Source organism: Anas platyrhynchos, chromosome 29 (assembly GCF_047663525.1).
Source record: "Anas platyrhynchos isolate ZD024472 breed Pekin duck chromosome 29, IASCAAS_PekinDuck_T2T, whole genome shotgun sequence".
In the NCBI taxonomy this organism is placed as follows: Eukaryota; Metazoa; Chordata; class Aves; order Anseriformes; family Anatidae; genus Anas; species Anas platyrhynchos.
In genome coordinates this window covers 1622713-1636281 of record NC_092615.1, presented here as the reverse complement: position 1 = coordinate 1636281, position 13569 = coordinate 1622713, and the positions used below count along the sequence as shown (strand labels likewise).

Sequence of the window (13569 nt, the reverse complement as noted above, 5' to 3'; positions counted from 1 at the left end):
CAGAACTATTCCCCAGCATATGTTGTAATCATACACCCAGGAGGGTTGTTAAAACCTTACAGGAAACATCTCACATTTTTTCCTTTACTATTCATGCCATTTTCTATTAGGGACAATAAAGACTTCTAACACTGGATTAAGCTCATTTGCAACAATGAGCTCCTATTGCTCCAGGAGCCAGCGGGAGCTCAGACTTGTTGAGGGAACTGGGAATAATTAACTGAATTGTACTGGAAAAAAGGAGAAGACTGAAGGCTGTTTTGACCAAGAGAGATGCAAACTGATGCGATGGTTAAGCCATCACGTCTTGCTGGGAATTATTGTTGGGAGTATCATTAATGCTCGGAGTATGCAGTTTTTTCAGTAAAATTGCCTTGGCCGTGGTCTCCCTTTTTGGTTTTCGCTACTAAAAGACACCTCCCAGAGTCATAATGACAATAACACAGTTTTACTGATTGCTTTCACTCGTTGCTCAGCATGCACTAAGTCACTTCCCAAAAACTCTCAGGGATGGCAAACCTTAAAAACAAAATCTCTTCTAAGCAGGCTGGTTTTTCCTTTCCGCTAAATGATGTATATAATCCATCTCCGTGGTCAAACCTTCCTATTGTGCAATCCAGGGGTCTTCAGCAATAGTGTAAACAGGAATTGTCTCATTACAGAAGGGACTGGAAGTGCTCAGGGCTCTGAGATCACGCATGTAGGTGGGCAGACAGCACGTACACTTTTTAATAGCCCAGGGACCTGTCTTAGGGAGCAGTGACTTGCTTTTGATCATCTCCCAAGACTGACTGACTCAAAGAAACATCTGGCATTGACCCCTTCACAGGCAGAATACTCAACCTGAGGGGCCCTGGAAATCTACTCTTATATGTTCCTGGAGCTGTCTGCACGTGATTAGTTCAGTAGCTACACATAAGCGCACGCACTGTGTCTGAATAATGCTATTTCTGTATCCTATACACAACTATTACATAGATGAGTATTCGCTGTCCTCAAATTACTGCTTGCTAGCCACAAGTTGGCACAGGGGCCATTAGCCCTTTGCCATGCAACTTCAAAAAAAAGATCAAGTTTCCATCGTGCCTTTCAGCAAGGAAGATCCCAAGGAGCTTGACAATTTATTCATACCTAATACCACCAGAACATAGACACCTTTGGGACAGAGAGCACAGCCAAATATATAACAGAGTGCAGAGCAGCAGGAAAAAAAGGGAAACATTTGGCTTGGGACTCCAGAGAAAACCACACTTTTTATAGAGAGAGCCAAGGAATGGTTAGCATCCATTCACGGGAGACAGAACTGTGCTTTCTATGGTCTCATCCCAAAGACCCACAGAGAAAATTTGAACTTCGCAGTTTATTCTGCCTCAGAAGTATGAAGTGGTAAGTTACCTTTTCCAACATGCTGGACCAAGAGTCCTACTAACGGTGCTCAGACAGACCACAAAGCTGTCCTTTCTGGGGACATCTCAAGGGAACATCAAGAAACTTTCCATGCCAGAAGTTATATTAAGCAAATTTGTTCAGGCCTCCTGGATACATGCAGCAGAAAGCTGTAGCTTTTTACTAAGTGTTGATTCAAGATTAATGATAGCTCTCTTGACACTTCCTCTCACTGCCTGCAACAGGGCCCATTTTTTTCCCCTTCCCCTTTGCCCTTTTTCAAATAACCTCACCATAGCAATTAGCTCTACTCCTTATATTTAAAGAAAACACCACACACACGCCCACACACATAAAAAGCCACCAAAAACCAGAAGGATGATATCAAGTGTGATTTAACAGCTGTAAATAAGCAAAACCAGCACCAAGCAATCAGGTCTTTTCGGGACACCAGTGATTAAAAGACCACTGTTAAGGTATCCAGTAAAAATATCATCTGCAGTCAGCTCTTGCAAGAGACGTAAACTTTTCAGTGGTGAAAATTAGATTTATCTTTTACAAAGAGGAAGAAAGGGTAGATCACATAGGATTAAATTAATTGCCCTTACATCTTCACTGACCATGGGGATGCTGACCATTGCTTTCTCCAAACTCAACTCTTCAGAATAGTGGGTGGATCAGAGAAAGGGAGAACAGAAGCTGATCACTAAATACAACATACTTTTTCTCAGAAAGAAGCTATGCACTTAAATTCAGTTTTATTATGTGTAGTTTAATACTTGCATACAGAAACATGACTTTTTCTTCCACAAGGGCAGTGTGGAAACACAGCCTTTGTGAATTACAATGAAGATTCTTCAGGTGTAGGTGCTTTCTTCAATTGCCAAGGAATCAGGATGACTACAAGGGCACAAAGAATAGAGTGATTTAAGAAGCACCAGCAGATTGGTGAGAGTAAAGTGGTCTCATTTTCCTATACAAAACAAGGATCTTTAATATGGAAAAAAAAAAAATAATAATAATAATAATGGGGTTATTATTGCAAAGCCTTAATATTCCACAAAAAAATCATTCTTCTTATGATGGTGGTAGTGCATAACATTGTCTCCCAATCTCCTTTACTTATACCCCACCTCAACTGATTAATAAACTTTTGTTAGATTTTGAACAAGCAAGAACAAATCTTCTTCCTGGAAACTGCCTTTTGTGCCTCCGTTACTTGTTCCCAAAACCTTGACCACAAAAGAATACCAGCTCCTCAAGGATATGCAGAGCTTGACAAGCCTAGTGTCTTCTAGACAGACCCCATTATATCACAAGGCAGTGTATTCTCCACGCTGCTGTCCCCTCTTCCAGTGTTTGCCTGAGGCGTTCCATAGGCTTTCTGTTGAAGATAATTACAGCTGTCACAGGTATGAATAGACTAAGATGTTCACACAGCCCACGCTCTGGGGGTGGGGAAGGACAGGTATCGTCCTCAGAAGCAGGATCACTTTGTCTCTTTCAAAAGAGAGATCTCATACAATATGAAGATGAATTTTCAAACAGAAATAATAGCACAGATGCAGGCAGCTGAGCCCTCCTCACTCACGTTTGGTTAGATAACAATGTTAAATAGTCAGCTGTTCTCATGCAGAAGTATCTCCCCACTGAGGCCTGAAAGCACACAGGTATGACTCAAGGATGTTATCCAAGCTGCAGTGCTCTCAACGCTGAAGGGAATGTCAGTGTTACCTCGTCCACGCTACCTAGAAAGTTATTAGCAGGTGCAAGTCAAGAGAATCAGTTCAAGAAGCCCATTAGCCTTAAAATGAACAGTTAAATTTGTGAAACCTCTTGCTTCATCAATGCCACTGATTGAGGAGACAAAGAAGCTACTGGCTACTAAACACATGCCTTTCCCTGCACACTATATTGTCAGCTCATCTTACAATACATCTCTTCACACATGCACATTCTGTTTTCATGAGCTTTGAGACATTACAGATTACTGGCCTTATTTGAAAATTGTGCTCCCTTGTACATCATTTATAACCTCAGAGGAAAATTCAACATCATCCAGACCATGGGTTGGTTTTTCTTTTCACCCCTAGAGAAATGGAAAAATGGCATGCATGTACACAGCTCAAAAGTGGTGGAAGTTCTCCAGAAAGATGGAGTCTGGAGACTAATCCAAACCTCCTGAGTTTTCAAGAAAATATCAGACCAGAAATCTCACAGGAATGAACTGGCTCTGGAGATTTCTGGCAATTCCTTTTGCTGACCCCACCCAAATCTGAAAAACAGTCACAAAAGCAAAACTAACATTTTTCACAATATTTTTCAGTATCAGGGTCTGGGTAAAGATTCAGAATAAGTCCTTGCTTCATTTAAATAGCTTTCCCCATCCAAAGATTGCAAGGACACATATTTCATCCAATTGTAATGGTCACAGAAGTTCTCTAATTTTAATTCCACGTGGAAACTAGAAGTTCGATCCTCTGTATTTTTGCAATGCTCCCTTCAATAAAGGCCAATTGCTTTTGGCTAGCACAGCAGTCAGTTTCTTCCATTAACCTTTATTCAAGCCAAAACACTTTGGGTGTAAGCGACATTGAGTTCCTGAGACAATGACGGCCAGAGAAATACCTGTCATGAGAGTGGAATCTGAGAGCTCTTCCTAAACTCCAGCTGCCTTGTCTCTCCTTGACATCGTTTCAGTCTTTGAATGCTTTCTGCACAAGCCATTACACCCTTCGACACTTCTTCCAGGAAAGCGCACACAATTCCAGGAACCCCACGCCTCAGGTGAATAAATAGCAATCACAAAAGCAACTTTCTACTGGCGAGGCAGGAGACAATGTTGGAACTGTGAGTCTCTATACACAAACGCAGTAAAGGCTACTGTGAAGGCCAATATTTCCCAAGGAAATCAAATATCATGGTTTGGATAGGAGATGATTTGGAAAGAGTAATGAACATGTCTAACCCTGTATACTCAGCAAAATCTGATCTCACAGCCTGAGATCATTTGCTGGCCTCAAGTCGCATCTGGGAGTTACTCCTAACACAGCGGGAAGAGTTGTTCTAGGGAGATCCAAGTTCCACTTCTAAAGCTTCTTATAAAACAGGAGCTTTTGCCATTTAGTACTGCAGGTGCCCCCTCCCTTTCTTTTTTCAGATGAGGTTTGTGGTGGCCTCTAGCGGAACATGGAACGAATGATATAATGTGGAAAAAAGGAGTGTGGCTTGTGGAACCTCTTCAGAAGCTGACCAGGCCTTCAGCTATTCATAGCTGAACTGAGCTGGAATTTGTTTAAAACTATATGAATGTGCTAGTAAAGAGTTAATCTCCATACCCTAGCCTGATCCTTCAAATCAGAGCCACGTGTAGAGCCATAATGGGTCATCCTATAAAGAAAAAAAAAATAATAAAAAAAAAATAATAACACAGCTTTTCTTCTTTCTGATGTTTCCTGATGTTCATCAATTTGTTAAGTCCACAAGAATAGTGTGCCTCGTTTCATTTCAACCTTTCTGCTTCCTCAGTAGAGAGGAAGTGGACGCAGGCTAGAACTGGATTCTCTTTGTGCTCCAAGAAGAACAAATAGTTCAAGATCACTTTGAGATCACAGCAATCATTCACATTGTTCTAGTGTTCCAGCTAGCCCAAGATTTGGCTTTTCATTTCAAGACACACAGACTGATCATAAATGAATACACTATTTGCCTAGAATTATAATTCCTTCCTTCCCTCTGTCTCCTTGTAAGCATTCATGCTCATAGAAAATATTGGGTCATTTATCCTGCTGCTCCTCAGTCATCCTAATACGGCTTTTCCATCCTTGACCTTGCATGCTTTGGACTTCCCACAGGCTGTTTATTACACTGTGCAACTTCTCCTGCTGTAGAAATTCTTCTGCATCTTGGCCAGTGGCCCCGCGTTGCTCTTGATCCAAAGGAATTCATTGCCCAATGTTTAATATTGCTGTTTTGTTTAAATGACATCATTACCAAAGTGCTATTTAGAATTATTGCTCTGCAGACCTTCTTCAGATCCTGTTTGCAATCATCTATTCCAGCAGAGTCATATACTAACCTGTTGCCAAGAAGGTGGCCTAATATGTTAGTATCTTGTCTGAGATTGGAATGACACTGACTTGCCAGAAAGCTTCCCATAGCACCTTTGCTCTGTCTTCATACTATAACTTAAACGAAGACCATAGGATCTAGTTCAACAACATTTTGTTTTCTTAATAACATTTGTTATCAACTACATAAAACGTTTCTGTGCCCTGGGTTTCTTCCACATGACATAAGGCTCATGGATTTCTGGACCAGAACTGAGAAACGGTTTGAAAACTTATGTTTGATCACAAATTAAGCCTCGTAATTCATTTTTTATTAAAAACAGCCCCAGATCACAGTTTCCAGACTCCACAATGGGTTCATAGAGTTGCCATGGGCCTTGCTCAGGGTCCAGGAATTCAAGCTCCACTTGCGTTAGAGCACGTTGCAGCCTCTTCAGCGTGATCTCAGATGGCACCACTTGATAATTGCTGGCCTGCAAGATACTGGAGGGAATAGGGTGGAAGGCCTCTTTCTCCTTCTCTCTTTGGATAGCCTTTCCAGAATCTTTCCATTCAGTTTGGAAGTGCTGCTGAAAGCCTAGTAGAGGGCAGATTGGATTGGGGCCACAGAAGGTCCCAGGGTGTTGCCAGGAGGGTGCTGCTGCTCCCAAGGCAAAGACAAAAACAGTTACTGCAGGCAAAGGAGCTCTACTAAACACTCCTTATCATCCATGGACACTTGGAAAGTTTGTTTCAAGCACGCAGGGGCAAATCCACTACCTCAAGCCCATTGGTTTTAGGAAGCAGATAGTAAAATAAGCTGAAATGTTCGCTCTCTCAGGAGTACTGCTAAATCTGGGAGCCCACTGTCCTCTTGATCTTTTCATATACTGTTTGATGAAATTCTACCAGCGGCCTGGGTACATTTCCAAGGAACTCATGAGTTCTGGGAAGGCATTACACAGCTACACTGTAACCATTCATGACCTGTGCTCAGTACTGGCTTGGTTCCTCCTCAAATCCACAAGATTCTGCAAGGAAAACATTCTTTCCACTTCAAGTAAGCTTCTCCATCCTGAAACCAGTCTGGTTCAACACCCAACCTCTTCTTGCCCTGCACTCACCCCAAAACATCAGAAAGACAAGGTTACTAGTGGAAGGGCTTCCATCATGAGAAAACTACTGCAACACCTAATATATTTGGTCTCCCTCAATTCTAGATCTGTTTTAATTTTTTCAGGTAAGAAATAAAGGAAAAGCAGTTGTTAATATTACTTATCCTACCTATAGCTGTTAATGCAGTATGAAAGTTTTATACTCGTCGTTTTCTAAACCTTTAATATTTGCAGTGGAAAGATAAGGCCTGGTTGGCAAAGTCTGCATTTCGCATCAAAAGAAATTGAGGTTAAAAAAAGAAAAAGGTGATAATCCTGGGGAGCTGGAGAGCAGAAAACTAAATGGTTGGTATTTCGGGACAAGAACCATTTTGAATTCAGGTGTTTAGGCCAATGGGAATGTGAACCTCTCATGTAAGCCATGTAGCCACATTATACAACTAAACACAAGTTCTTACATGTATAACCTTCAGAAAACTTTAGACACCCTCCCACAACAAAACCCAAAGGGCAACACACCTAGTTATTGGATTGCTTAGATTATTTCATTTTTAAGACAAGTGCCAAATTAACAGACTTCTCCCACAGCAGGAAGGTTTAACTTGGAAGGATTTACTTTATATGTAGAGAATACAAGTATGTTATTCACTTAAACAATTAACAAAGAAAAAGACAGGCTGGGACTTAAAAAAACATAACATTTTTCAAATAATTTGTTCTCTGAATATGCTCTTTACAAAAAACAACCTCACATTTAACCTTGAGCAAGTTACCTTCCCTAAAAGTTAAAAACATGTGTGTAAAGCAGTAATGCTTTGAGAAGAAAGCAAGCTGTTACCACATCAGAAGTCTTGTTGCTAAATCTCAAAGTATTTATAAACTTAAATGAGACACTAGGGATAACCTGAAAATTCACCACTCTTCTATTTTCTCCACTAAAACTGAGGGAGACGCACAGGTCCACAAGAGTCAAACACACATCAAAACCCTTTGTGAAGCACTGCATTTTACATTATACCAAAATAACCTCACTGCTTCTCCATCTGCCTAGGATAACTGCCAGAAATTAAAACAAAGAAACATGCACACTCTTTGTAGTTAATCAAGAGCTTCAAAATTTGTTTTTAAGCTGAGATACAACAACATCTGTTTTGAAGAAATCCCATTTAAAGAAATGGTGATGCCCCTTTAGAAACAGAATATTTTTAACAAGTCTGTTTCTTCCATAACTCCTACAAGAGGCAGACTTAATAAGCAACAGATACTCTCAGATGTCTTCTTGAATATATCTATCAATTCCAGCAATTTTTCCTTGGACTTTGAAAGCCATGCCTTTTTGCTAACAATCTGACTTCTGTGGTCATTTAAAGAGAAGTACCTCACTTCACCTAGCACTTTTGCAGACAAAAACTGCAAAAAGCGAGAAGCTCTGTTCTTAAGAAGATTTTTCCCCTATATAATTTCATTACATTCAGATTCTGTGTTAACGTGGCATTGTTTAGGATAAACCATAAACTTCAGCTGTCTTCAAGGAGTGGAAGGTACAAAGGACTGTAATACATTTTGGAGGGAGGCATTATATATTTTATACTGAAGTATTTTCAACTAGTACTTTAATATCAAGTTACTTTTTCATAGTTTATTAGCTTTTTAGTATTCACTTAGCTTAGTGAAAGAAAACTGGTTTGTAGTACAGAGTTTATAGCTGGTTTCATTTACTGGCTTTCATATGCTGCTGTTACCTTTTTAGGTCACTTGTCACCTTAATATCCAAGTACCTTTTTCATTCACAGAAGAAATATCAAGATCTTCTCCTCCTTTTCCTTCATTGTTTTAAACTACTGATCCATGACTTGCTTCAGGAATATTTTTATAGCCACAGGGCAATTGAACCTGCAGTAAATCAGTCAAAACAGAAATATTACACAATTTGCTGAAGGATAACAATGTTCATATTCCACTGATAATGAATGATAACACTTTTCCATAAGTTTTCTATGCTACATTACATGTACTCCTGAAATCAAAGCTGAGCTGCATCTACTGATGTGCTTAGATTTCTGGCACCTTAGAGAAATTCTTTCATTTACACACTAATACTTCTCTGATGTCCTTTTAGCTCCTGAAAACATTCTGTGCATTAAAGGGCTTTTTAAAAACGACTTCGGTTTAATGCCACTTGACAGAGATCTTGTAATGTGATGTCAAAATACTTGTTATACAAATTTAAGCATTAAGGACTAAAGTCCATAAAGTTATAATAATAAAAAAGTCTTTATTTCCCTCTTACTCAGAGCAGCCCTTTCTTCCAGTATTATTGTTCAGATAAAGCAGCCTGCCCAGCTAGTGATGCCTCTGTCTCACTACGGCTGGAAGTAAAGCTTTACTGACATTAGGGATTAATAGACTGCAGATCCTTAAATACACATGCTCCATTACTTTCAATCTAGTGCGTATTAAGACTGTGCCTTTTCATTCCACAATAGTCCAATAAATCCTTCAATATTTACTTAAAGGGATTTTATGGTCCTTTTGTTTCATGAAGGCATTTATACGAGCTCTGATCTTACAACATTTGCATCATCACCCATTAATTTGTGAAAATTAAATAGAAATAAACAAAAATGGCTCCATAGCCTTCTTGCCCACATGCCTACTAAATGCTGCAATATTTGTTGGTCCAATAACTAGAGATGGAACAAAAACACAGCCAGCCCAACCACTCCCTGTCCCAACACTGCTACAGACATTCCAATAGGAAAAAGCTGAGGAAAGATTATGAAGTTCTGGGAAAAGATCCATTTTAGCTATTAATGCTTATTATCACATTTTCTAAGGTCTATAAAGCTTTTTAAAGATTATTTGGGATGAAGGAAGCTATAGAAATGTTATGATCCCAGAAGATCCTTCTAAACAAAGGCAAAACGTATGCTGCTATGAACCTGCATGAAGCTCTTCTTGTGAATTATTTTTTTCCTGTGCTATGTTAGCTTTCCTCTATGTCCCTCTTGTGGTAACTAGGCAGAACTGTAACATCTGCAATGGAATAGCTAATTTGTAGCCTTCAAATATTTATGCTTTGTTGCTGCATTTTTTGTGCATTTTTTAAATTAAGATTTTCTCTTTCAAGATTCTTTGATACTGTAATTTTCTCAGTGTACGTTGACAGGGGAACAGTTTTATTTAAAACAAAACAACACAAAAAACAACCTACAGGTACTCTTTGCTTTTCCATTTCCTATTATTCAATCTAGATAATCTAGGTAAAACTGCATTGGATTTTCATTTAAAGATTTGTTTAGAAAAGAGGCAAAAAAAAATAGATAAAATGAAGGACTTTTAAAATGACATGAGTTACCTTAACATTAAACAAAAATGGTGGAGATGTTCAAATGTATATGTGCAGAAGTGGCAGAGCAGAAAGTGATAAAATTTGCATAATAAATTAACTGGTTGTATTTCTCATCCTAAAATATGTTAACATATTGCACAACCATGGTACTTATTAGACAGACATCACTATCAGATGTGTAATGTGCAAGCATTCCTTAAGCATTCTTTGTCTAGAACACCTGATCTCCACTTCCTGTTTATTTTCCCCTAACCTGAATTGTTTTATCCCAGGATAAAAATATTTGTTGTTTTTTTTTTAGCTGACTCTGGCATTTGAAATAGCAGTTTTGCAGATTCCTCATCCTCCATTTGATTGGCTCTGAGCTCTTCACGTCATCATGACACTTTCTAACACTATCTCCATGGCTTGGAGTTTGCAGAGACCAATCAGTTCACTCCTTTTCATAGCAGCTTGATTTCAGTCTTCTCTTGTGCACTCCTGACTGGAGGATGTTATCGAATCCCAGTGACAGTGTGTCTTGGAATGGAAATGAGTTTAAAGGAAAATTCTCTGGCACAGCCAATTATTTTGAGTCAGGAATGCATTATTTCTAGCAACAGCTAAACTGCTGTACACATCCCTTTTACACTTATAATCATTAGGAACCTTTATTATCAGCTCTTCAAGATAATCACCTTAAACTTTCTAGCTCATGCAAGCAAGCAGAAAACATCCTTTTCAAAACTGAATTCTATTCTCTTGGACAGCTTCTTATGGCTAAGTACGTCCTGTCAATTCTAGCTCCTAACCATGCACACAAATGGTGAAGCGCCATCATTCTCAGATAATGTGTTCTGGTTTTGTGAAGTGGTACCTTTTAAAATTTCATATTTTAAATGAAGTTTCGCAGTCAGAGTGCCATCTCTCTGCATTAGCCTAGATTTAAAAGATAAAGTTTTCACAAAGCATAGCTTACACACACAAACAACAACAAAAAAATAATAAAGGAAGCACTGTTGTATAGACTGCATACATACTTATCGTTAAGCATACCAAAGTAATACAAAGAGTTTCCAGCATGCAGTGATCTATGATTAAGCAATAATGTCGTGAAATTCAAATGCATCCTTTCCCCAGGCCATTCCTCTGTATTGCTGTAAAGATTAATTACAGTCTTCCTTTTTAAAACACAGTAACCAGGAGCCCAGTGGCCACAACTAATTGCCAGTTTGATCCCTTGTCAAAACATATCAACGTGAACTGCAGTCTTCTCACACCTGATGCACTGTGGTTTTACTTTTGACTTGTGTAACAGGGGAACTGGACATACCGTGGGGTGGGGGATCTACAGAACCTCCTCACAGCCCTCTGGCTTCAGCACCTCAGACAGCAGCACGATCCCGTCCACGAACACAGCCAATGGGCACTGGTGCTTCCCCATCAGAAGCTGAATTTACCTTCAGATGGCACAGTCAGTACAGGATCTACAATTTTCAGTGACTTCTCCAAAGAACTTCTCTTTAAAAGCATTCTCATTTTCTGTATTATGTAGGGGACAGGGAAAAAAATACAGCAGCACATCAAAACTTTGATCAGTTTCCAAAACTTCTGAGGATTCTTGTAAACTGTCCAGATATTGCAAGTGTGTTCTGTTTATTCGTAAATAGGAGTTCATACCAAACAACCTACCCAGTTTTACAAATTTCTTCTTCAGATTAGCTCTCGTTTTCAAGTCAGATTTTATATTATCTAACAGATAGTTTCTGGTTTATTGTAAGAAAGCACTGATTCAGTTTATCTATGGATGCTTTCCAAGCAGATTATATGTGGGTTCTAATTTAATTGCTTTTTGACTTCAGCAATCAAGAGTCTCAACATTTGTACTGTCTTTTAACACTGATGAAATTACATGTGAGTACACGCTGACTTATCTTGATGTCACCACATTAAATTAGAGCTGACGTGACAGTCATAAGTCCACAATCAATTTTCCATTCTATCTTTTGATTTTAGTGGTATGTTTGATTAGCCTCTTTTAATCTGAATTCCGAATTAAGATACCTTTACGATAAGCTGTTGGTAGAGTCAATTCCTTCACAGAAGCTTAAAGCTTAAGATGAATTCAAACAAACTGTATGTAGAAGTGATGACTCCTGCATTCTCTCTACTTGTTTCTTTTTCCCTCCTCTACTTGGTGCACTATTTTCCTAGGACAAAGATCCTTTTCAATCTTCATCTAGATCTTTTCAGCTTCACAGCTGCAAATCTGGTATGTTGCTTCCGTTCCATGCTTTACCCTACACCAAAAGCAAGAACAAAATTGAAGTTACTTATATACTTGTATACTGATACATATTTGCATCTTAGCGGGAAGGCTTTATTAAGGAAAAGGGACCGAATATCCTAACCTTTCAAATCAATGCTTTTCACAACACCCAGGAGATACCTTAGAAGAGCTTTGGTTTGTGCTAATAATGTTGAAATGAGGGCACCCAAATCCCAAACTTGCTGTTTATTTATGGACTGAAGCATGCACTACTACTCATCTCCGCGCAGCCCAGTCCTTCATCTTCCAGAGAGCATCCATGGCCCACCCCACTGCATTCATCTCGTACCAATTCAGCCTTCAGACTATCACACAGTTATATTAGGTATCACAGGCATAATAGGTATTACAGCTGGAGCAGGCATTACCATAATACCAAATCCTTCTTAATCAGCACGTCTGTCTCAAAACTCTTAACACCCCTGCAGAGCAGCCTTGCCCAGACCATGCCTCCGGTAGCAGACACCACACACCCCTTCAAATGGGGACATGAGGCAGGCTGCAGCAATTTCAGGTGGTATGAAGGAGGGAATGAAGGCCCCAGGCTGTCCCCACACCTACCCCAGGCCCCTCACATTAACCTTGTGGCACCATGGGGGCACTATCTGGCTTCACACCCTGCAGCTGCTGCCTCTGCCAGGGCTGGCAGCCAGCACAGCCCTTCTTCTCCTCCCTGCAACCGTCCCGGGGCCCTTTGTGGAGAAGATGCCAACCACCTCAGGGAAATTAATTTACCACCTCAGGGTGATCCGCTCCCTCAGGGTGATACGCAGCCACCTCAGGGCAATCTGCCACCTCAGGGTGATTGATCTGCTCCCTCAGGGTGATCTAATACCTCAGGGTATTGATCCGCTCCCTCAGGGTGATCTGCCACCTCTGGGTGATCAATCCACCACCTCAGAGTGTTCTGCTCCTTCAGGGTGATCCGCAGCCACCTCAGGGCGATCGATCCGCTCCCTCAAAGCGATCCAGTCCCTCAGGGAGATCTGCCGCCACCTCAGGGTGATCCACTGCCACCTCAGGGCAATCGATTCACCACCTCAGGGCGATCCACTCCCTCAGGGTGATTGATCTGCTCCCTCAGGGCGATTGATCTGCCACCTCAGGGTGATCTGCTCCCTCAGGGTGATCGATCCACTCCCTCGGGGTGACGTGCTCCTTAAGGGCGATTGATCTGCTCCCTCAGAGCAATCGATCCACTCCCTCAGGGAGATCAGCTCCCTCAGGACAATCAATCCACCCCTTCACGCCACCCAGCCCCTCAGGTCACCCTCCCCTCTCCCTCACGACTTCTCCCCCCACCTCAGCGCTCTCCACCCCCCACCCCGCCCCCTTCACCCCGCCCCCCCACCTCCACTC

At 40.7% G+C, this 13569-nt stretch overlaps 1 long non-coding RNA gene across 1 annotated transcript; it reads right to left on the bottom strand.

Annotated features, from left to right (window-relative positions):
* Positions 1–2159: 2159 nt before the first annotated feature.
* Positions 2160–13499, bottom strand: LOC139999775 (uncharacterized). The gene is made up of 4 exons (XR_011805293.1): positions 12946–13499; positions 11946–12181; positions 11215–11423; positions 2160–8443 (listed from the first exon to the last, which is right to left on the bottom strand). It is a non-coding gene; the product is annotated as an uncharacterized lncRNA (long non-coding RNA).
* Between the last annotated feature and the right edge of the window lie 70 nt (positions 13500–13569).